The following is a 23,972-nucleotide window of genomic DNA, read 5'->3' as shown; positions in this document are numbered from 1 at the left end:
AATGCTTCATGATTTGGACAGGATAATCAGTCCTAGGTAAGAGGAAGCAAAGGGAGCCCAAGCCCTAGTGGAGAGTGGCTCAGTATTAGTTAAGGTGGAACTGGGGAGAGTCACAAGCATTTTTTTTTTTTTTTCCTGCAGGTAGTGTTTTGGATCTTGTTGTCTAGCTGACAGGATAAACAATATTCAGAGTTCTCTGGGCCTTCACAAGCACTTTTGAAATACCAAGGATATATCTAATTAGATAATGATACTATTAATGTGAACTAGGGAAAGTAAGAAAACTCTCCTCAAGAATCAGGTAAGCTTGTATTTCTGATGTCTCTACCTCCAGAAGGTAGCTAGATACTTTTTTCCTAAGAGGCAAAAATAAAATTAATTTATCACCAAAATTACATGTGTATCACATTTAATTTTAGAATTAACAGGATTATTTACAAGGACATTAAAATCAAGAAGAGTTTTGACTGAAGCTGTGTTGGGGAGAGAGACATTGAGATAGAGATTAATGTCTTCAAGCAATGAAAGGGAATGACGGAGAAGCTGAAGATGACTGCCACTGAAGGGTTGGAGTATAGCTTGACACAATGCCTTTCTGTTTAAGTCAGGGGGCTCTAGGGAGGAGGTAGGATAATTGTTAGGAAGCAGCTTCATAAAGGCACTGAGAAGACCTACTCTCTCTCCCTGTCAGTGAAGGAGGATGACAGGTAAGATCCTAAAAGGAACAGAGGAAGTTTAAAGAAGAGATGGTATATAGAATACTGCTGAAGAAATGCTGTGGATTTCTAAGGGCAGAATGACAAGGTTTCAGTTTTTAAAAAAATGGGAAAGGAAGGAAGGGAGGGAGTAAAGAAAGAAAAAAGAAAAGAAAAGAAAAAAGAAAAATGAATCGCAAGATAGATTTTATATATTTCTAATAGAGGTGTAAGTAAAATTATTGCTCAGAATCATAAACTTTGTGCAATTTGAGATAGAATTTGAATAACAGTACCACACCAAAGCTCAAGAACTTCCAAAATTTTTTGCTACCATGATTCAGAAACTATCTAATGCAGTTAGAGAGTCATTTTGGTGTGGGAATCACCTCTGACCATGCAATACTCTCTTATTTTCCACATCTATACTGTATGACATGCTAGAAACTAGGACATGTCTTTACCAATTCTGAGATACTTCTGAAAATTATTTTTTTCCTGCATAGCTTATATTGAATAATTGATTATCTTTATGTAACTGCAACATAGAATATAATGAAATGGACAGAAGAGTGCATGGATGGCTCAGTCAGTTACTCATCTGCATTCGGCTCAGGTCATATCTCAGGATCCTGGGATGGAACCCCACATCAGGCTACCTGCTCAGTGGGGAGTCTGCTTCTCCCACTTCCTCTGCCCCTAGCCCACTCATGTTCTCATTCTCTTTCAAATAAATAAATAAAATCTTTAAAAAAAGAGAGAACAGACAGATATGGAATTGGCTGGGTTCAAATCCCAACTCCAGCATTTTATTAGATGTGAGGTTAAGATTAATCAATTAAACCAGTTATATTAAATCAATTAAACTCTCTGAGTCTGTCTGATGGTTGTGGTATTGGGATAACAATACCTAACTTGTAGTTATGCTAAAATAGTGTTAAGGTGGGTTGGGCAATTGAACTTCAATTCAAATTTTTAAAAATTTCTATATTATGAAGAAAATATAATTCATTACTAACGAGAGGAAAATTTTCCTTATTCTCACAGAAGCCAGTAGAGAAGAGAGGAAAAAGAGGAACACCATTGTAAACTATTTCTTAGACCTTCTGTACCTAGATTTCTGTTCTACTTTCCTAGATATAGAATAGATTTTCTGTTCTTTAATAGCACAGAGTAATAAACTTTCAGATATCCTAAGGCAAACCTGGGGATCAATGGGGGGTGGGAAGATAATTTACACGGTACAATAAAAGGAGGACATTAGGTGTGGGGAGTAAGTTTGAAAATGAAGAAAAGGAATTATTGCGGGAGGTGAGACTTTAGTATGGCTGCAAAGATAGTGGAGTTTTACTAATGGGATTTTACTCATCTAAATGTCCCTAATGTAAAACTGGTCATTTATATAATGTCTTCATTAAAGTCAGCTACAAACTTATGCCTTATTAGAAGGAGACTGAGTCAGCTGTTGGGAGAAAGTAAAAAAATCACCTTTCCAAAGCCATAAATTATTTAATGAAAGAGCACTTAAACTCTAAATCAGCCCTACTCTACTTTCTTCTCTGCCCCACCTTATTTTTCTCCTTCATTTACTTCTGTGGCCTGAGATCTGGGGTGTCTTCATTCCATGTATTGCCCTACCCTTGGGGAGTTCACAGCTTCTTTGCATTTCAGAAGCCAGTTTAAAGACAGCACTTAAACAACTTTATGATGCAAGATTAGCCTATAAAATAACTTAATCTGATGTTTTCCTACTGAAACAAACAAACAAACAAGGATAAAACTCTGATGTTTTAACTGAAATGACTCTGTCCACCTGGATATAGAGGTCCTGTTCCAAAGACAGGGAAAAGAGGGTAAGCTTGTGAAATTTCCATAAAGGAGAGAGGTCTCTGAACAAATTATAAATTCTGCCAAAGAAGGAACTAGTAGATAATTACATGGAAGGCAGTGAGGAGTTAGACATTAAAAATGGTGGCCATAGAAGATGTAGCTAATATTTTCTGACGATGAATCTGTTAGCAGAGAACTCCTGTGCAGTATATATACACAACTCACCTGTAGAAGGAGTGGTGGGCATATAATGTTGCAAAAACTCAGACTCAACAGATACATTTTATCCAAAAGGATGAAAGGTAGTCATTGGGCTGCCAGGACTGAATGCCAGAATCAACTCTATTTACCCAGGGCCAGATGAGCCTTAGTAACACTGTATAAGATCACCAAAGTCCTAGGGAGCCCTGACAGTGGGTACCATTAGAAATCTGACAAGTGAGATCTAATCCAGTTTAACTTGATGTTGAAAAATAAACATATCTGATATTTCTGGAACCCAAGTATCAAGAACACAATGAAATTAGGTCACACAATTTGTGATATAGAGATTATTACAATAATATAGATTACAATTTGTAATCTATCGGGGTACAAGATGGGAACATGATTATTAAAAGAAGGCATATCTTTATAGATATGAAGACATATAGGCACCAGTGTGAGACTGCCTGATTTAGAATCCTGATTTAGAGTTAATACCTACCTCACAGGGATACTGCAAGCAGTGAATGAGATAATTCACAGAAAATAATTCATCATAGTTCTAGGCACATCAGAGGTATTCAGTGTCACCTTTATCACAGCATTACTCTAAGTGATTCTGCAAATTTTGCCAATCACATACAAGTTCTCACCATGTAACACAGAACTAAAACCACCCAAAGTTTGGAAAAATAGTGAGATATATATATATATACATATACATATATATATATATATATATATATACATATACATATATATATATATTCTATTAGTTGGAGAAGTGCAAGAACATCAGTCTGAATTTCTCTTGGAGATAAACCAATCCCTCAGTTGGACTTCTTCCCTCCAGGAGGAGGGTTGCTTGGAAAGAGCTAGTAATGTTGAGACTGGCCACTGAATTGACACCACTGAACCATTTTGTTGCTCTCAGTTATAAATGCATTATCTGTTTAAGCAAAAAAGAAAAGCCTCAACCTTTTGCATGCACAAAGTTTAGAGACCCACAGCATTTAAACTAATTAGATTCTAACAGGAGGTCTTAGTTTTGTAATATTTCACACGATAGACAGATGCTTCCCTACCGGCGACAGTTGTCTTCTGGGGCAATTAGTCAGCCACCAATTGAAGACTTTTAACACTACCATTTCTTTTTCAGCTTTCAGTATCAGGCATTTAAACATGTTATGAGTGTTAATTAATTTACACTTTCAGAAAAAATGTCAAGGGTTTCTGAGAAGTAGTAGGAGATGTGCATAATCTGTTACTATATGGCATTAGGAGTTTGCATCCCCTCTTATTCTTAGAAATATTAACCCATCTCTGAATTGGAATAATAGGGTTGAAATGCAGATTAAGAACTGTTAGTGTCCAAACATTATGAAGTTGATCAAGTCAAGGGTGTATGCTATGTAAAGACTATTAATATAACTACTATTACTATCATTACTGGGGATACTGTTTTTCATGCCCCATGCACACTGTGATTTGCAAATAACTTTGACTTATATTATCACTCTGCAGTTTAAGGATTATTATCCATAGTTGGTTCATGAAAGATTTAAAACTCATAGAGCCCCAATAACTTGACTCAGGCACACATATACTAAAAGTGTAGCCATGATCTGAATTCCAAACTTCTGATATGTTTTCTACTACCCCCACTCTGACTCACTTAATGGGTTTGAATGGATGTTTTTGTTCGTGATAATTGGAACAGTAAGGGACTCAACAGGAAACAGATGGTATACTCAAATTAGGATAATTTGAAGAAAGTTTATTTAAAAGGGGACTATATATCAAAGTGCAGGTGGTAGGGTAACCATAATGAATGATATGCACAAAACCCTGGTCTGGTAATAAAAGAGCTACTACTATCCCAGGACCTAAGGAAATAAGGGTGATAAGCAGTTACTGAAATATAGGCCATCCTGAAAAAAGCAAACAATTTTCCTGAAGGACACAGCAGGCCCAAGATGACTTGCAAAAAGAAAGGTGGGGACCTAAATACACTTTACCTCAGTTTCATTTTTGCTTCTGATCCCCTGCCAGGGCTCCCTAATGTTCCAATCCAGTCCCAACACCAGAGGCATGGGAACTCATCAATGTCCTTCATAAAGATCTTCTGCAACAGTGAACAGAGTAGAGAATGAAAAATTAAATGTGAAGGGCAAACGGAAGAGAATACACATGAAGGCACTGTTTACATTGAGCTAAGTGTGGCTAGAAGAGACACTACTATTTCAAAAGTGGTTTATTATAACTTCTCCCACCCTCAGTCTCAAAATTTATTTTTGATGATAATGATTTATTTTTGATGATTAAATAATATGGCAGTTTTAAAATAATAGACAATATAATTATGAATATATACATTCACTATATACATACACACATACATACATATATGTGTATATATACACATATGTATATGTATACATACATACATACATACATATAAAAACAAGACACAACAAATACATATGTCATTTGCTTTGTGGGTTTTTTTTTTATTCCTTTGGTACAGCAGAGCAACTCTCTGTTATAATAAGAATGCTGTTCTCAGCATTCAGTGTGGTGCCTCCTCTTTGTCAACACCTATTCCCAGGAGTGAAACAATGGTCTGTTGCCTACAAATGGCCAAGAAGAGCCCTGGAAGCTATTGGATATGCACACCAGAGTCGAAGTCAGAACTCTGTGAAGAAATCGCACGTGAATGGGAGGGTCAAAAGCATGCAGCTATAACTGTAGATTTGCTTCAATACCACCCTCTTCTAAAGTAAATAAATAAATAAATAAATAAAATAAAAATAAAAAAATTAAAAGAAACATTAGAAACCAGCCCATCAACAGGTAACAACAGTGGATTCCTGTGACATCTTACATATGTGTATCATCCGTTGTCTTTTTCAAACACTGAAGTATAAGCTTCAAGAGAGTAAGGATCTTGTTTGTCTCTTTAAAAGTGAACACACACACACACACACACACACACACAAGTGAATACACAGTACCTCAAAGCACACCTGGCAAATAATAAGTTACTGGGTGTAGGAAAGCCTTCTCTGGTAAGGTTGCTTGGGATTAAGGAGTACACTTGTCATGATGATGAGCACTGTGTATTGTATGGAAGTGCTGAATCACTAAACTGTACATCTGAAACTAATATTACACTGTAGGCTAACCAACCCAGAATTTAAATAAGAACCTAAAAAAAAAAGAATATTTTGATTCCTCCCCACCAAGAACTAAAGAGTATTTAGATCATTCCTCAAAAGATGAAAATAAACAGTATTTAGGTTTGGACTTAAAAACTATAGGGTACACGACTCTGGCAAGTGATAGCACATTCAAAGGCGAGAGAAGCATGTCAAGAGGCAAAAGTAGGTGGTTGGCATTTAATGATTCCAAGATTGGGCACTTTTACTGAATGTGAATCAACTCTTGCCAACTTAATAACAATGTTCATCATTTTCCTGTTATTATCCCCCAATACTATGTCCATTTCAGAGTGCCTATAATGTCTATAGTGTCTATAATCAACTCTTACCAACTTAATAACAATGCTCATCATTTTCCTGTTATTATCCCCCAATACTGTGTCCATTTCAGAGTGTCTATAATGTTCATTCATACTCTTTCCTAATGATTTGAAAGGAATAATACTGCAAAGAATGAACAATTCCATGAAGCTCCTAATGGCAGAATGGTAGCATGGTACAAGACTCAGGCCTTTTTTGTCAATACTTCACTGCACACCCTAGGTCTCTTGTCATTGTTCATGCATTCTGAGTGTGAAGCAAGAATCAACTTCTTGGAGGTGTAATCAATTCTTCATGCTGCCAGAGCCATGTTAACATAATTGATTCTTTTTTATACTTCTTGGTTTTGGGGGGAAAGAGCCTCTTTAAAATTTCGTCCTCTGATCCTAGGTCACACTTTTTAAGCTAAAGTTTAAAATAGTTTCAAACAAAGAAGGAAACACAGTGTAGTTCTCTTCAGATACCATGCCCACCATCACTGCCATTCCACATGCTGCCTCTATGCACTCTTTAGGTTCCAAATATGCTGCCCAGAGTTCAAAGGGCTTATTCGAGGGAGTGACTAAGATTTAATGTTAAAATAATAGAGAATATCAAGGTAGTTTTTTCTTAAAAATGGGCTAAAACCTTATCTCTATCAGAAACACCTGAGAGCTCTATCAGATAAGAATGTTTGGAATCCATCCAGACTCACTAAATCTCTAGGACTGGATATTGAAATCTGAATTTTTAACAAGGTCCCCAGATGTCTTACATACACTAAACTTTGCTCCTTGTATCTCCTCTATATATTCCAAGACAGTCCTGTACTCAATTTCTCTAGAACCACCAACATCCATTACTGTACAGCTCTTTCTGTTAGAACACCTTTTTTGTACTAGCTGATAATATGTTTCTCTAAAGTTGCCCATGCATTAGGTGAAAACAAGATCACTTTTGACAGTTTTATAATAAGTGTAGAACTCAGTGTTCTGGAATATTTTTCTAAGCCTAAAAAACTGGGAAAATCTAAAAGAAATGGTAAAACTGGGAGATCTTAAAAGCAACAGAGATTAAAAAAAAAAGAAAAGCAATATAGAATCCCAATGACAACAAATAAAGCTATGTTATTAAATAAGGAAGACCCACTGAAGTAGAAATAATATCACCAGCTGGCTTCCCATGCCAACAGAATCTTCTTCCTTGAGTATGACCTTTAACATTGTGAAAACCACATAATTCTAAAAACGTCATAAGTTGGCCCTATCATCTCTTTACTTTTCTTTCCCCACTTGCATCTTAAAAAGTTGATTGGCCATTGAATTATAAGATGATTAAGCTGCAGTGGTTCTGATTATTATACTTTATTGTCTGGTGTCAAATACTTACACAGCTTCTTCTTCTGCAGACCTCAAAAGATGCTCTAGAATCTATGAGAATTTTTCAACCTTCTAGACATAACAGTCTTTTCCTGACTCTGTACCTTGCTGTCAGTTGTTCCCTGTAATTGAAAACCCCCTTTCTACATCCCTTCTTCCTCCAACAACCATACTTGCCTGTTATGTACTGAATGTCTGTGTCCCTCCAAAATTAATAAGTTGAAATTCTAACCCCCCAGGGAGATGTAATTAGGAGGTGGTATATTTGAGAGGTGATGAGATCAGGAGGGTAAAGCCTTCACAATGGGATTACTGCCCATTTAAAAGAGACATCAGAGAACTCTTTCATCCCTTCCATCATGCAAAGGCACAGTGAGAAGGCCACCCATGAACCAGGAAGTAGGCTCTCATCAGAGGATGAATATGCTGGCTCCTTGATCTTAAACTACTCAACGTCCAAAATTTTAAGAAATAAATTTGTCATACTTGTAAGCCACCCAGTCAGAGCTATTCTGCTTTAGCAGTCCAAATGGACTGAGACATTGTCCTCTTCAACTGCAAATTTGCACATTTTCAGGGCACAGCTCAGAATTCTCTTCTTAGTGATATCTTTCCTAGCCATGTAATGGTTTTAAGTTTTAGCAAAATTTGTATTTGTATGATGGACTGGGCTCTTGCCAACATCAGTGTTCTAGATAATGTTCTCCTAGATAATAATAAACATAGTTATAATTGCTAGTCAGTCCCTTGTCTGAATACATTCATTGTAGAAGAGGTCATATGATGTAATGGTTAAGACAGAAGGATTTGGTGTCTAACATCCAGCTTCATCACTGATAATACACAGGATTGAACAAATTCCCTTATCTCTTTTCACTTTGATGTCCTGTTCTAAAGAGTAAGACAGTAAGAGAATCCACCTTGAATACAGGGTGACATATATAATAAGTTCATGTATGATAACTGTATAAATATAGTAATAATTTAAATATACATTTATTTAAACATAAGTAAAAACTACTGTGAGGTTTAATTTCTTTGCCATCTGAGAAGTTCTTAGAATACTATAAACACTTGCTTAATTCCAATCATTTGAAATATAAATAATGTTAGTATAATTTCAACTTTTTTTATTACTCCATTTCCCAGATAAGAAACTGAGATTCAAGGATAAAAGCCATCTTGACCACCACCCTATAAATAACAAAAGGCAGGAGGTATAGTAGATACTTTAACACATGTGTAAAGTTCTTTTCCTGCCCACATTCCCCATCATGGATCCAGCAGTAAGTTTTTTCCACCTGAGGATGCTAGATATACGTCTATGTAATTACCATCTCTGCCCAGCCCTATAGAATGTCTCTGGCAACCTGCTTAAATTTCGTCATGTAAATTGTAAAATAGGTTAGGGAAAAGTAGAACATTCTGTCATCTGGCACCTAATATAGGATATTAGTACATTAACAACACTAAATATTGTCTTTCCCCTTGTTACTCTTTTATATTTTATTGCACTGAATCATCAGGAGTATTACACTGTTAAAAAAATATCCTATAAATTGAATATGCTTTTCTTAAACTTATGACAGACCATGTTTTGATTAAATCATAATATGCCAAAAATATAAGTAAGAAATGTATATATTTTTAGGTAATTAACAGTTGGAATTAGAGATGAATAGCACTTCCTCCCCCTTACCAGTTGGTTGGTGATTATAACTGGTATTTTTGTCCAGGCCAATTTTTATCATCAGTCTTTCTTACAGAAACTAACAGCCACTTCATCTTTTCAGCTGCTGTAATTCATCCAATTTCATATAAGGACTATAAGAGATGGAGTTGAAATCAGAGAAGAAAAACATCACTTCCCAGAGTTTGGGGACCCACTGATATCAATCAACTGGGTTATTTTCAGATATTTTCACAATAATTGATGTAGAGGGTTAAAGAAAATACTTTGCATTCTCTTGTTATAGAAATTCTCCAAAATGTGTTGTTTTTGGTAGTACTCACATTTCTAGCATGCCCATTGTTTTTGTTTTGTTTTGTTTTTGTGTTTGTTTTTCTCTTCAGTCATGATGCTGACAATCCTAACTCTACATCCTCAAAAGCAAGGATCCTATGACTGGTCTGGGAAGTTGCAATATAGCCTGTGATTCTCTCCTCCCCAAAGCAGAGAAATCAGACAGACCTTTGAATTAGTACTGTAATTATTATAGTAAACATATTGACCCTCATTAAAGTGAAAGTGAATGGTTAAACACATATTTCTCAACTGCATACATCTCAGACAAGCCAGAGCTAAGAATTAACCCTAGGTGGGCTTACTTGACTCAAAAACATATGTTTTTTATACTTTCTATGTTGGGTTAAATGCTGAGGTTGAAAAAAAAAAAAAAAAACAAAGACCTGATGGTGAAATGAGAAGGAACCCTGTAAAGATCTGAGCTCAGGGAACAGCAACAGGAACAGGAAACCCAACATAAGTGGGACCAGAACCTACAAACTGCTCATATTTATTCAATACCTATTATGGACTACAGACTATTTTAGACACTATCCACTATTAACCCATACAATATGAACAGACCTCACATTCGAGTCTGTAGTTATCAGAAGCACGATGATTTGCAGATAGGAAAGAGCAAATAGCAACAGAAAGAAAAGAAGAATTTTTGCTTACACTTTCCTCAGTTAACTAAGATAGTTGTCCAAGTATAACGGCTGAGGTCAATGTAAGGTTCTCAGGGACTTCAAATAAGTTACATCACAACAATGAAAAACACATAAAATTAATGTTAACTAAAAATCAAAGGATTAAAAAAACACATATAGATGTAATATAATATGTGTAGTGTAATTTTTAAATTGACCCACAAATCAACCGAATAGATGCCAGCAATTTATTTTACCTTAAAATAAATAAATAAAATGTATTTTATTTTATGTTAAATTAAGGAGTAATGGGATCATGTGTTATAATTTTTCTATTCTTCTAAAGTTTTCAGCATAGTTACATTATTACTTTTAACATTGAAGAGTAATTTCTTTTTTTTTTTTATTATTATTATTTTTTTTTCCATTTTATTTATTTTTTCAGCGTAACAGTATTCATTCTTTTTGCACAACACCCAGTGCTCCATGCAAAACGTGCCCTCCCTATTACCCACCACCTGTTCCCCCAACCTCCCACCCCTGACCCTTCAAAACCCTCAGGTTGTTTTTCAGAGTCCATAGTCTCTTGAACCTGAAGAGTAATTTCTTAAAAAAAAATAAAAACAAACAAAAAACTTAAAATTCCCACACAGTTAAGTGATTCCTCTGGTTTAGGAATATATTTCTTTTCTTTTCTTTTTTTAAGATTTATTTATTTGTTTGAGACAGTGCACATGCACAAGTTGGGGGAGGAGCAGAGGGAGAAAATCTTCAAGCAGGCTCCCCACTGAACATGGAGCCCAACAAGGAGCTCAATCTCAGGACCTCATGGGCTGAGCCAAAACTAGAGTTGGACAGTCAACCAACTGAGCCACCCAGGTGCCCCTAGAAAAATATTTCTATTTATTAGTATGGCTTGTGATTATTGTAACTAAATTTATCCCTTAAATATTAGGTCTATAGGTGCTCTTGGTTCAAAGAAAACTCTTCCTAAGGAATGGCCCCAGCTTAGTTTAAATCAAACTCCCTGTGGAAAGGGTCCACTATGTGTTATAGTTGGCCAGTTACAAAATCATAGGTTTTCTAATGTAAGATACCCTACAAAGTGACTCAGTCTCTCCAAAAGGCCCCATTTACAGAGAAGGCCTGCCCAAACTAGCACTGAAGAAGGAAATCAGGTCTGTAGTGTGATATGCCTACAATATTCCAGATAGTCATAGAGACCTTCTCCTTCTCTAACTGCAAGAGGTGGCAATGTAGAATGCTGTCACATTCAATTGTTTTTAATAAGCCCTTGTGTGTTTTCATCTTAACACTTTGGAAAAGTGTGCAAATGTGTGAAAACAAATTAAAAATTAAAGCCATAATTTTGGGGAAAATCCCACATCCTTAAATATATGCAAATGCTAAAAAGGACCACCTATGTTCTTCATATTCGGACAACGGCATTGCATAGTTGATATGTTATGGGGTTTAGTGTTACAGGAGGCTAGATTTGAAAGCCAACTACATCAGTTAGCAACTGGGTATTGTAAATTTAGAGTGCTTCAGAAACAAGGCTCTGAGATAAGTATTAAAGTACAAGTAGTTAATTTGGGAGGAGATCACCGGAAACATTAGTACAGAGAAAGGAAATAACAAAGAGGAAAGGGAATTAATTAAAGGTACATAAAAGTACAAGTTACTGTTACAGGCAACTGGGACTTAAACCCATTGGAAACCTTGTGAAATAATAATATGACTCAAAAGAGAAAGAAAGCTGGAAGACTGTATATCTACTCCCACCAGTCATTGATAAAGAGTTGATGAGAGATATGGAAAGCAGTGCCTATGAACTCTACATGCATAAATTTTATGCTCTGTGGATGTTTTCTCTCATTATTTAGAGTACAAGGTATTGACTCTATACATTGTTCAGAGGATGGAATTAGAGCTGGAACACCTTTTTGAAAATTGGGCATCTTGGCCTGGTAGCTTCCTGAAAACCCCTGAATAATCACATAAGAAAGGCATTTTGAGATTTTCGTAAGTAGTACATAAATAACAAGTGTGTGTTTGTGTAAATATCAATAGGATTACTTGTTTAAGATTATCTAGGGAAGTAAAACGGTTATGCAATCACAATTCTCTGAGTCATCCCTAATATTATCTAGTCATTATAAGATACTGGAGAAAGTGCTTTCTTGCTTAGATTCACATTTCTCATCCCAAACAAATAAAAAACAAAAATGAAACTGCTGATCTAGTATTTGTGTCAACACATATAAAGCTCCCTTCCTTCTGGGTTCACTGGCTGACCTCCCACATTAAAAACTCAACATCTTCAACACAGGACTCCCAAAAGTCAGGAGTAAGATGAAAGCTTTGAATTTAAAGACAGACAATAATTTACATTCAATATTTAAGTTATACCCAAGACCACTGTGTGATCTAACAGTCTAGAAACCTGGAATTTTCAGTCCTATTTTAAGCCAGAGAATATCAAAGTTGACCAATTCCATTTTTTTTCAAGATTTTATTTTTGATCAATTTTTTATTCAAATTTGATGTTATGTGGATTGTAAATGTATAAAATCAGAAAAGTTAGACTGGTCTAGTTTAGGAAAGAGTGTGTTTCCATAAACATCCATAAATCTATGTTTAAGTATCTCAGGCACCCTATTGACCTACTGACCCTTGAGGAAATTTTGAGAACTTTGGAGCTATCAAAATTTACTAAACTAGCTCTAAGTGCAAGTGGCTGGACTGGCCCACAGCTATGTGAACGTGAGGCCAGGTGTAGAAATGGACATTGTGACTAATGAATGGCAGTCTTCTTAGTACTTGGGGTCCAAGTGCACATAATTAGCCCAGACATAACTCTTTAGTGAAGAAGGTCTTTAAAATCTCTGTTGGTTTTCACAATACAGATCACTCTTGGTTAGAATTGCTCCAACAGGATAGAGGCAGGAAATAGGACATTCCCTGAAACTGCTGTGAAGATGGATTATTCCAAAAAGCCTTGTGCTGTTTTAGATATGTAATACCACTGTATACAGCTTCCAAATGAAGTATACTGCACAGACAGGAAAGAACAATCAAAAGGGGGGATGACAATTTATATGGGAAACAGAGAAACTGAGGCCAAATAAATAAATCAGTAATGTGACCTATTGTGAAAGGAGAAGAGGTAATTATTGTATTATGGTAGCTGTTGTCACTGTCATAGTTGTAATGAGGAAAAATCCAAGTATTTTGGATAACTATGCCGTTAATTCTCAGTTCAACAGCTTTATGGTGTTATTATATTCCTTAATCCTAAAAAAGTAGTATATAATTTTTTTGTGTATCATAAAATTATTGGAAAGGGCCTAATTTATACAGAAGAAATGACATCATATAGACAATATAAAATGGTTGACATTATTTTTCCTTCTCCTGAATGGCAACTTTGCCTATATTTCAGTAAAAGCTGTGTTAAATTACAATGTTTTGGTAAGAGGTCAAACACTTTCGTATTAACTAAAGGTCATCCATATTCAATACTCTTTTCTTGTTAGTAGGCTGATCCCTTTTACTTTCTCATGAATTTTATCAATTTAGTTTTCTGCAATTATACTGAAAACATAAAACTTTGATTTTCTGTATTTTAAAATCTAAACATATCCGTCTGTTACTAATATTCAATATACTTTAGAACAACCAACTGTTTTGAAATCTACTTAGTTTTAATTTAACTCATTTGATATGGCTTGAAATTATTTTTTATAGTCTTGCCTGCAGTAGAGAAATATTGATATTCTGATTATTATGTATCTTTCAATTTCCTCATTAAGTCAATTATCCAAATCTTATTCATTTAATTAATCATTCAATTATTTAAATATTTGTTTTCCTAATAAATATTTATTGAGCTTTGATTATGTCAGGTGCTAAAATATAGTAATGACTAAGATGAACCAAGTAGCTGCATTTATAGTCCTGACAGTTAATCAAATCAATTTTTTTTTCTTTTTGGTTTGTTTTACTGGTAATGCTAGTCTTTTCATTTTATAGGGAGACTATTTTGTGTCAATTGCCTTGCTAACTCTAATTATGCTGGCATTCTTGCAAAGTTGGTACTATTTTACCTATTTTACTGGCATGGAAAGTATATCCGAATATAGGGTAAATAATGGGTATACAATAAAACTGCCAAATTAATGACTAAGCTGTACATGGAATTGAAGTCTTTTTGGCTGGCTGAATAATACTGTACCTATCATATCACACTAATCTTAGAGGTTTCCAAAGGAGGGAAAATGACGGCTAGATATCTTAAAGACTGAAATAGGTAATTGCAGCTTAGCTTGGGAATACCCACAGATCACTATCGCGTTCAAAGTTATGGCATGGCATTAATAAGAATATTTTTCCACTTTTTATTCCATATATTATAGCTCAAAAAAATAAAACTCTTTTGTGGACACCTCTGGGATTGTATATCACTCCCCCATCCACATGTGAGGCAGCATAACTTCACCACCCCAATACCACATTTGATTGGTCATGATCCCAGGGTCTTGGGATCAAGCCCCATATCGGGTTCTCTGCTTGGTGGAGAGCCTGCTTCCCCCCCCCCCCGCCGCCGCCTGCCTCTCTGCCTACTTGTGATCTCTGTCAAATAAATAAATAAAATCTTAAAATATATATATATATACATACATATATATGTGTGTGTGTGTGTGTTTGTATATATGTGTGTGTGTGTGTGTGTGTGTGTGTGTATTTATATATGAGCAGAGAAAGTGTTGAGTCAGTTTTTGGGTCAGTTGCTTTCTCATAGCTGAAACCATATGATAGAAAATTAGAATTTGTCAGTGGTTATATTTCCCAGTGTGTGAAAACGTAGAGAAAAATAAAACAAAACAAAGAAATACCCCAACATGTACAGAAAAAAATCAGTAGAGACAAAAATCTGTATCACTAGAGAAATGTGATGTAAAGAGAGAAACAAAGACAGAGGCAGGAATTGATCTAGTGTCATTTGAGATCATTACTCCCACTGTTCAGGATGTCCAGCGTCTTAGCTTGACCTTTCTTGGATTTTATGAATCTCTGTTTAATTGTGCCTTTAATGCATCTCATCTGATTGGTTTTACTTTCACCTGCATGTGGTTAATTAGATAATCCTGGTTCATAACAAAGTGGGGTAATAATATATCCAAATGTTTTTCTCAATCTGTCACTTACCAAGATTATTCAAGTAACTTTTTATCTCTAGATATCTCCTTCCTAATCTGCAACATCCTTAGGTGTAACTACTAGATAGAGATATGAAAATCAAATCAGATATTGCATATAAAAGCATTTCATAACCATATATCACAACCTTATATACATGAAAAGAATTATAAGAAATGAAGGAATGTATGGACACCTCGAATGGCTCTCCATGACATCACTTTTAAGTCTTTGAGAGCATGTGTTTGCTTGCCTCTCCAGTCAGTTCTGCACCAAACTTACATTTCAGCCATGCTGAATTATTCACAATTCTCTAATCACATTCTCTTGTCTTTGCATACACTGTCCTCTCTTCTTAGAATATCATTTTCCCTCAATCCCATGCATACTTATTATCCTTTTCTTGTACTAAAGTTGGTGCCTCCTTCATAAAGCTGTGTTTCCATGATTTCCTTGTTTATAGGAAGAATGGACATTATCCTGCCCACTCTATTCTTTGGACATGACTGTTCTCTGGAGCTCATGGACTTTCTAATTACTGCTTTATTTCCAATTTCATCACCATGGTTAGAATCTTTGGGGACAAAGGAAATGTCTTATTCTTCTTTCATAAACCATCCAACATCCTTAATTTCTCATCTTTAGTTGCCTATAGAAGATAAGCCTAGGTGGGGAGAGTCAGAGTGGTGGAGGAATAGCAGACTGAGATGACATCAAGTCATAGGAGTTCAGCTAGATAGTTACCAAACCATTCCAAACACCTACAAACCTAATAGGAGATCAAAGAGAAGAAGAGCAGCAATTCTAGGAACAGAAAATCAACCACTTTCTGAAAGGTAGGACGCGCAGAGAAGTGATTCCGAAGTGACTGGGAAGATAGATCATGGAGGGAAGGGCCGGCAAATGGTGGAGCAGCGGAGCACAAAATCCAGACTTTTAGAAGTCTGCTCCACTGAAGGACATCTCTCCAGAGACTAAGTAGGGGTGGAGCCCTCACAGGGACAGTGTGGTCTCAGGTCCCATGGGATCACAGAAGGATCAGGGGTGTCTGAGTGTAACAGAGCTTGCAGGTATCAGAGCGGGAAAGATGACTACAGAGACAGAGCCAAGGAGTGAGCTCTCAGTTTGGGATTACCTTAAACTGTGATCTGTGGCACAGTTGGGACACTGCTCTTTGAGAAGGGACCCCACAAATGGCAGATCCAGGGATAGTCACCATCCTCTGCCAGAAGAGCACCATGGCAGGAATCTGCTGGGTTTGGAGACTCCAACAGGGCTATGTGCCAGAGATAGAAATGCTCGGTCACAGGATAGGTGAGCTTGGAGCACTGCTGGAGACCAGGGAGATGGGAGAGATTGGCTGCTTTTCTCTGACGGTGCAATGAGAAGTGGGGCCCAAGCTCGGAGCTCCTCTGGGACAGAGATTGGGAGTTGACCATTTTCATTCCTGTACTCCAGAGTTCTATGGAAAGCATTGAGGGCACCAAAGATCCTGAGAGTGAACCCGAGCATATTACTTAGCCTGGTCCCTGGCAAGGGTGGTGCAATTCTGCCTCAGGCAAAGACAATTGAGAATCACTACAACAGGCCCCTCACCCAGAAGATCAGCAAGAACATCCAGCCAAGACCAAACTCATGGATCAAGGAGAACAGCAGAATTCCAGAGAAGGGGAAAGCAAAGCATGGAATTCATGGCTTTCTCCCCAAGATTCTTTAGTTTTGCAAGGTTAATTCAATTTTTTTAATTTTATTTTTTATTCTAATTTTTTTTAACTTTTCCTCTTTTGTCTTTTAAGGTTTTTAAACTAGTTTATCTTAACAATACCTTTCTCAAAAAATCTTTTTAAACTTTCATTACTATAGTCATATTTTATCCTTCATTGTATCTAACTTTATTTTTGTAAACACATAGGGTTTTTTTCTTCTAAAAAATTGTGTGATACAATTTCTTATAATAGATCAAAATATACCCTAAATCTAGCACAGGGCTTTGTTGTAGTCTCCAGCCTGAGCAAATTGTGTCCAATTTCTTTATCCAACCATCTTATCTTAAAAATTCCTTTTTTTAGAATTTTTAAAAAATTATCTTTTTATCATCTTTACAGTCATAATCTAGCCCTTCATCATGTTTACCCATATATATATATATATTTTTCTTTCTTTCTTTAAAATTTTGGGAGGTAGTTTCTTACAAGAGACCAAAATACACCCAAAATCAAGGGGGTATCTCTGTTCTATTCACCAGTCTAATATATATATATAGTTTTTAAAATATTTTTTTTAATTTCTTTTTACCCCTTTTCTTCTCCCCCCAATTTGGGGTCTCTTATGATTTGGTTAGTGTACATTTTTCTGGGGTCTTTGCCACCCTTTTAGTATTTTATTCTCTAGTTCATACATTCTTATCTGGATAAAATGACAAGGTGGAAAAACTCACCACAAAAAAAAAAAAAAAAAAAAAAGAGGCAGTACTGAAGGCTAGGAACTTAATCAATACAGACATGGTAATATATCAGATCTAGAATTCAGAATGACAATTCTCAAGGTACTAGCTGGGCTTAAAAAAGCATGGAAGATATTAGAGAAACGCTTTCTGGAGAAGTAAAAGAACTAAAATCTAACCAAGATGAAATGTAAAAAAGCTATTAAAGAGGTACAAAAAAAAAAAAAAAAATGGAGGCTCTTACTGCTAAGATAAATGAGGCAGAAGAGAGAATTAGTGATATAGAAGACCAAATGATGGAGAATAAAGAAGCTGAGCAAAAGAGAGAAAAACAACAATTGGAACATGATGGAAGAATTTGAGAGATAAATAATACCATAAGAAGAAGAAATATTAGAATAATTGGGATTCCAGAAGAAGAAGAAAGAGAGAGGGGGGCAGAAGGTATATTGGAGTGAATTATAGTAGAAAATTTCTCTCATATGGCAAAGGGAACAAGCATCAAAATCCAGGAGTCACAGAGAACCCCCCCAAAATCAATAAAAACAGGTTCACACCCCATCATCTAATAGTAAAACTGACAAGTCTTAGTTACAAAGAAAAAATCCTGAAAGCAGTTCGGGACAAGAAGTCTGAAACATACAATGGTAGAAATATTAGACTGTCAGCAGACTTATCCACAGAGACCTGGCAGGCCAGAAAGAATTGGCATGATATATTCAGAGCACTAAATGAGAAAAACATGCAGCCAAGAATACTATATCCAACTAGGCTGTCATTGAAAATAGAAGGAGAGATAAAAAGTTTTCAGGACAAACAAAAACAAAAAGAATTTGTAAACGCCAAACCAGCCCTACAGGAAATATGGAAAGGGGTCCTCTAAGCAAAGAGAGAGCTTAAAAGTAGTAGACCAGAAAAAAACAGAGACAATAAACAGTAACAGTCACCTTATAGGCAATACAGTGGCACTAAATTCATATCTTTCAATAGTTACCCTGAATGTAAATGGGATAAATGCCCCAATCAAAAGACACAGAGTATCAGAATGGATAAAAAAATAAAACCCATCAATATGCTGTCTACAAGAAACTCATTTTAGACCCAAAGACACGTCCAGACTTAAAATGAAGGGGTGGAAAACAATTTAACATGCTAATGGACATCAAAAGAAAGCTGGAGTGGCAATCCTTATATCAAATAAATTATATTTTAAGCCAAAGACTATAATAAGACATGAGGAAGGATGCTATATCATACTTAAAGGGTTTGTCCCTCATGTTTAAAATCTAACAATTTTAAATATCTATGCCCCTAACATGGGAGCAGCCAACTATATAAACCAATTAATAACAAAATCAAAGAAATACACCTACAATAATACAATAACAGTAGGAGACTTTAACACCACCCCCCCAACTGAAATGAACAGATCATCCAAGCAAAAGATCAACAAGGAAATAAAGGCCTGAAATGACACTCAGGACCAGATGGACATCACAGATATATTCAGAACATTCCATCCCAAAGCAACAGAATATACATTCTTCTCTAGTGCACATGGAACATTCTCCAGAATAGATCACATCCTGGGTCACAGATCAGGTCTCAACCAGTACCATAAGATTGGGATCATTCCCTGTATATTTTCAGACCACAATGCTCTGAGGCTAGAACTCAATCACAAAAGGAAAGTTGGAAAGAACTCAAATACTTGGAGGCTAAAGAGCATCCTACTGAAGAATGAATGGGTCAACCAGGAAATTAAAGAAGAATTGAAAAAATTCATGGAAACAAATGATAATGAAAACACAATGGTTCAAAATCTGTGGGACACAGCCAAGTCTGTCCTGAGAAGAAAGTATATAACCATACAAGCCTTTCTCCAGAAACAAGAAAGGTCTCAATATACAACCTAACCTTACACCTAAAGGAGCTTGAGAAAGAATAACCAAAAAAGCCTAAACCTAGCAGAAGAAGAGAAATAATAATGATCAGAGTAGAAATTAATGAAATAGAAACCAAAAAGCAGTAGAACAAATCAATGGAAATAGGAGCTGGTTCTTTGAAAGAATCAATATGATTGATAAACCCCAGCCAGACTTCTCAAAAAGAAAAGAGAAAGGACACAAATAAATAAAATCATGAATGAAAGAGGAGAGATCACAACCAACACCAAAGAAATACAAACACTTATAAGAATATATTATGAGCAACTATACACCAGCAAATTTGACAATCTGGAAGAAATGGATGCATTCCTAGAGATGTATAAACTACCACAACTGAACCAGGAAGAAATAGAAAACCTGAACAGACCCATAACCAGTAAGGAGACTGAAGCAGTCATCAAAAATCACCCAACAAACAAAAGACCAGGGCCAGACAGCCTCCCAGGAGAATTCTACCAAACATTTAAAGAAGAATTAATTCCTATTCCCCTGAAACTGTTCCAAGAAACAGAGATGGAAGGAGAACTTCCAAACTCATTTTATGAGGCCAGCATTTCCTTGATCCCAAAACCAGACAACGACCCCACTAAAAAGGAGAATTACAGACCAGCATCCTTGATGAACACAGATGTGAAAATTCTCGCCAAAATACTAGCCAATAGGATCCAACAGTACATTAAAAGGATTATTCACCACATCCAAGTGGGATTTATTCCAGGGCTACAAGTTTGGTTTAACACCTGCAAATCAATCAATATGATACAATACATTAATAAAAGAAAGAACAAGAAGCATATGATACTCTCAATAGATGCTGAAAAAGCATTTGGCAAAGTACAGCATCCTTTCTTGATCAAAACTCTTCAAAGTGTAGGGATAGAGGATCATCAAAGGAATGGATAGGAATAGGGATGATAGGGATCATCAAAGGAATTTATGAAAAACCACAGTGAATATTATTCTCAATGGAAAAATACTGAGAGCTCTTCCCCTAAGGTCAGGAACACAGCAAAAAAACCACCACTCAAAGCCCTCCCCTGCTGTGCATCTCCCTATGGCTCTTATCCTATTTCTATCTTCCTGTCCTCTCCTAACCAAAAAAAAAAAAAAAAATGAGGAAGAAGAAGATAAACCTGGGTAGCTCAATGGGTTAAGCATCAGAATCTTGATTTTGGTTCAGGTCATGATCTCAGGATTGTGAGATAGAGCCTCATGTCCAGCAGTGCATTAGGTGCAGCGTCTGCATAAGTTTCCCTCTCTCCCTCTCCCTCTGCTCCCCATATCTCTCTATCAAAAAAAAAAAAAAAAAAAAAAAAAGAAAGAAAGAAAAGAAGTCGCCATTAAATACAGGTTCTAAGATTCTAAGATGAGGATTTCTTTCTTGAGTCTCCCTTTCCTTTTGTCCCTCAGGGGACACCCTATAAAATGGTGAAACCACTGTATTTGAGTTAATTTCTTACAATGCTAGTGCATTAACATCTCTTAAGAATCAACACCTTTGTTTAACTTTGAAAGAACTATGTCCCTGCTCAGGGATGGATGACAAAGAGGTACCAAGGAACAAACAAACCTCCCATTTATTTTTAGGAGATCATTGTTTTCATTTAACTTGATAATATTTTAGCAATTCCACTTCAGTTTGATTTATGTGCTCCAAAGATTTGATCCACCTTTTCCTCAGTAAGTTATTATTACTTAATCAGAGAGATTAAAGAAGTTTCTCATCATCTGAACTAATTGTGACCATACCCTAAGACTATGTACTTTTTTAATTAAACTTTCACATATCAAAAATCTATGCCAGATAATTTGCGAATCTTTATGGTAGATAATATGAGATATTAGCGTAACTACTTACACAAATCATTTCACCTCATCTTCACAATAATGCCATGAGAATTGCAATAGTCTTCCACCTAACAATCCAAAATCATAGACTTTACACTACAAGCTTGAAATTATATAGCTCTGTTCCTCTGGAAAGGATAGACATATAAAGTAGTATTAGTAGTACTCATTCCTAATAACCTAAAGGAAGGACAATACTTTCCCTGTTTATCATTCTTCCTAGAGTCTTAAATTCCTTGTGTACATCTTCCCATTGTCACTTTCTACCTGTCTCATGGGTTATAGGTCAGACATCACACCTTGACCATTAGGCAAGATGCAGTCCTCTTCTACTCAGCTCCCCATTTGTGCTCCTTCTGCTATAATCTTCTTTCAAAAAATTATTCTATGGACCTTTTTATACAATGATCTCATTGTTGTGTTACTAGAATCTAGGAATCAACCCTTATGTATCTTTTTTATTTTCAGTAGTTTGTACAATGTGTAGCATATTGATTGCATTCAATGAAGATTTTTTTAATGAATGAGATGATGCATCTTTAATTCCCAAATAGTTGGCTTGTTATTCATGATACTCCCTAAAATAAATTTACCATCATTCAGGCCAATTCAGTGTAATAAATTTAAATATGTTCAACAAGTATGAGTGGATACCCAATATCTGCCAGTAATTATGCTAGAATGTGACCAGGACAGCAACAAAAAGTAGAAAGACAGGGACACTGAAACCAAGGTGTGATCCAGGCATGATAAGAAGCTGGCAAAGAAACACATAACTTGAAAATGTTCAATGATAAACCAACAATAAAAGATTTGAGGATAAAATTGTGAAATAAGAGGGCGTAATTATCTCTACATAATAAAGCTTAGAAAATCCACAGAGAAGATGGTATCTTTATTAAGAGAACTTCTTTTATATTACCTGTCAGAAAGTATCTATATGGTACATTTCCAGCCTCAGGCTTCAGTTTTCACAAGAGAAACAGTTTGAATGTATCTGAATTTTAAAAAATCTCTTTCTCTCTCTCCCTATATGTATATATTTTTTCATTTATTTATTTGTTTAAAAACCAGCATATTCAGGGGATATTGTGGTAACTCATAAGAAAGCACATTGATGCCCAAGTGAATTTATTCTTGGTATTTTATCTACTTGAATTTTTATTTTTATTAGATAGTTTTTAATTTAGCACCTGGAATATATAACACTACAGGATTAAAGTTATGTTTTATTCTATATATTTTGTTGGTTTATATTTTTTTCTTCCAAAATGTCAATATAACTTATAAGAAAACATGATGAAATCATGGAAAGCTCCCTATTCCTGACAGTCTACTGAAATTACCTTTACTGGTTCCTCTGGAATATCATGGGAATTGAAGTTTAATGATTTCAAATTAAAACTGGTCTAGAACAAACCACAAATGAAATGTGGGAGAACTTTATTGAAATTAAGTTTTTTTCTTTTTTCCTCTGATTGTATCTTTGTTGAGGTGTTTATTAATGAAAGGAAAATCAATGGCCACATTTGGAAAATATCTTTGAGAGCATTTACTGCATCTTCTACAATTACAGATGAGATGAAATAGGACTTTAGAGAGTAAGACACATTCCAAGGGTACACAGCACTCATACCTCTCAAATTGTCTTTCCACTCTCAATCCATAATCCTTCTACTTCTCACTATCTCTTTACAATACTATATCAGAGGCAAGGGAAATTCTTACAAATAATTTTTTAAGCTTTTCCAGAGGATCTATATAGGAACAACAAAATTTATACACATAGAGGGGTGACCTCTTAACTATAACATACACTGTGTCTTAGTGGTATCTATTCACTATTAGTAGATTTTTAAAATTTTATTATTGTTTTAAAATTATTTATTTATTTATTTAGAGAGCATGGGAGGAGGGACAGAGAGAGAGAGAATCTTAAGCAGGCTCCATGCCCAGCATGGATCCCAAGGTGGATTCAATCTCACAATCCTGAGATCATGACCTGAGCTAAAATCAAGAATTTATATTAATCTACTGAGACACCCAAGCACCCCCCCATTAGATTTTGAAAAAGTATTATGGCACATGTTCCTGAACATACAGGTTATATCTAGGAAGAAGCTGGTTTTTGACTGTTCTTTTCTTTAAAAAAAAAAAAAGAAAGAAAGAAAAGAAAAGAAAAAAAAAGATTGTATTTATTTATTCGAGAGAGAGTACTAGAGTGCACATGAGCAAGGGGAGGAAAA

Source organism: Meles meles, chromosome 19 (assembly GCF_922984935.1).
Source record: "Meles meles chromosome 19, mMelMel3.1 paternal haplotype, whole genome shotgun sequence".
NCBI classification, from domain to species: Eukaryota; Metazoa; Chordata; class Mammalia; order Carnivora; family Mustelidae; genus Meles; species Meles meles.
This window is presented reverse-complemented; position numbering follows the sequence as displayed.